The sequence below is a fragment of the Triticum aestivum genome, chromosome 7D (assembly GCF_018294505.1).
Source record: "Triticum aestivum cultivar Chinese Spring chromosome 7D, IWGSC CS RefSeq v2.1, whole genome shotgun sequence".
In the NCBI taxonomy this organism is placed as follows: domain Eukaryota; kingdom Viridiplantae; phylum Streptophyta; class Magnoliopsida; order Poales; family Poaceae; genus Triticum; species Triticum aestivum.
In genome coordinates, this window is record NC_057814.1 from 215,240,906 (window position 1) to 215,243,558 (window position 2,653).

Here is a 2,653-nt window from a genome sequence, read left to right on the forward strand (position 1 = left end):
ATCCTGTCTGTGTCTATTTAAAAAAAAGAGCAATGTTTCAATGCCAAGCCCTAGTTCATCACGCCAGCGGCCCAGTTCATCACGCCGGCAACAAAGCCAGCGGCCTACACGTCCATCGCCGGCATTAGCCAGTGGTCGGCAACACAGCCAGCCTCCAAAATTAATAGTTGTCCTCGCCGGCAACACAGCCAGCGGCCGGCAACATAGCCGGCCTCCAAAATGAATGTTTTTCTCGCCGGCACACAGCCAGCGGCCCAGCGGGCGGGCGGGCGGCACCCATGCCAGCCTCCAAAAAGAACGGCCACTGCCGATCGGACGACCTAGTTCAGACTGTCGGCGTCGAGCATCTCCTTCTGCCTCGCCTCGAACCAGGCCCTCGTCTTCTCGCTCATCTTGGACAAGTCCATGCTCATGATCGCAAGGGCCACATCCTTCACTTTGGTGGCGGCATTGGTGGCCTCGATGTCGAGCTGCCTCTGCCTGGCCTTGACATTATCGGCCTCGATGTGGAGCTGCCTTTGTCGGGCCGCCTACTCCATGTCGATCTTCCTCCTCTTGGCCGCCTCCTCCATCTCAAGCTTCTTTCTTTGAAGGTCTAGGTATTGCTTCATTTGTTCGTCCTTGCTTTGCCGCTTCTTCTCGTCCCTCACATCCTTTTGGGACATCATGCCATGCAAAGTGTCATGCAATGCCATGGATGAGGCATCACGTATGTCGTCAACCTTGGAGTTGGTCTTGCCCCTCGGCCTCTTCAACGCCTCGCCATCTCCACCTCCGGCAAACTTGGTCGTCTTCATGCCTCTCTTCCTTTGAAGTTCACGGTATTGGTCCTTGAACTTAGGGCAATTGTTGATGATCGTCCAACAATGCGTAAGAGTGAATGGCTTGTCATTGTGCCGGGCTTGAATGCCTCCAAAGATTGAAATGCCTACACCACATGATCAACAACAATTGAACATGCAAACATATACAAGGCCGAAGTCTCATGGCCGCAGCAAGGAAAGGACTAGGATGAGGAGAGCATACCATGTCCCCAACACCGAGATCACTCACGGGTCATGCTTCAACGCTCTCAAATGCGGCGCAATACTTGTTGCACTCTTGTTGGATGAACAACCACCTCTTTTGAATCGAGGTGATGCCATGGTTGCTTGTAATTTGGTAGGGCTCAAACATATTCCTTTCATGGAATGTTTTGTGGACTCTCGTCCAAAAAACAAGGCCCTTTTGTTGCGCGCTGATCCTCGGATCTTCGCTAATCTCCATCCAACATTGGCAAATCAACTTGTCCTCATCTTGTGTATATGAACCCATGCGAATGCTCTTCCTCCTCTTTCGTGCTTCCGCTCTTTGGGTGAGCTCGTCGATGAACAATGGCTCGCCACTAATATCAACGTCATTGCCTTCTTCTTCATCACCATCACCTTCGCAATAGATGTCATCGTCTTCATGCCACGAGTCACCATGGTCGTAGTCAGCACGGTCGTCGGCCTCTTCATCGGGGACGTACTGGGTGCGGCCATCCTGACTTTGGGTCTCGTCGGGGTCGTAGGCACGGCCCTGCCCACCCTCGAAGATCACGCCCTCCATGTACTAGTTGTAGAAGGGGTCGTCGACCGGTGGCGTTGGTGTTGGCACTCCGTCGAACAAGACGCGGGGGGACAGCATGGTGCCCGTGAACGGTGCCTATGCTTGCTTTCTTTGCATCTCGACGGACGGCCGGCAGCCGCTGCTGGACCCAGGCGTGACGTTGAGGTCGATGACGACCGAGGGGCGCGGTGTAGACGGCGCAATCACGCCAATGTCCGGCGACGCCGAGAAACGGATCCGGTCGTCGTGCCTTGGCGGAGGAAAGCCGAGCGACATGGGCGTGGTCCGCGACATCGGCGACTAGCAGTGCAGAGGCCGTGCAACCGACGAGCCTGTGCTCGCCGGGCCGACGGCCGTTGCAGGGAAACTGGCCGGACGGCCCATGCCAAGCATGAGGAGGGCATGCGCTTTGTTGACGATGTCCTCCTTCTCGTCGACCGCAGCCTTGCACCGCGCGGCCTCCATCGCATCGCGCTCGGCGGCGAACTTGGTCGCGGCGGCATTGACCTTGACGACCGCTCTCCGGCCCCTCCTCTTCTCCGCTTCCGCGTCCAACTTGGCGATCTCCTCCGGCGTGCACTCCGACTGCTGCTTCCTTGGCACCTTGGCCGCCTTCTTCTTCACCTTTCCGGGCGGGTCGACGACCAGGCCGCCGGAATTCGGCTGGGCGTCGGCCATGGAGGGGGGAGGGAGGGGGCGGCAGGAGAAACGTGGGAGGGTTTGGGGGAAATGGCGCCAAATGGGGCATGGGGGGTTTTGCTTTCTCCCACGGACAGGCGGGCCAGGGGAGGACAAGCGCGCGCGTCCCGCCCGTTCGCTCGCTGTCCGTTTCACCCCAAAATCGGCGCAAACTTGGGCCGCGGATGGTTCGAAAGCGGAGACAAAACGGTCAAAAGTCCGTTTGCGCCCGTGCACTGGGCCGCTTGGTTTGTCCGTTTACCACAAACGGATGGGGGCGGACAGGATGGGGTCGCGCGGTGGAGTTGGCTTAAGCGCAGCTGCTGGTGACGGCGCGAGGCGCAGGCAGAGGTAGCAGCCATGGCGAGGCGAACAGGCAGGCACA

At 58.1% G+C, this 2,653-nt stretch overlaps 1 pseudogene; it reads right to left on the reverse strand.

The window, feature by feature from the left end:
- Window positions 1-320: 320 nt before the first annotated feature.
- Window positions 321-2,397, reverse strand: LOC123168864 (uncharacterized; annotated as a pseudogene).
- Window positions 2,398-2,653: the final 256 nt, after the last annotated feature.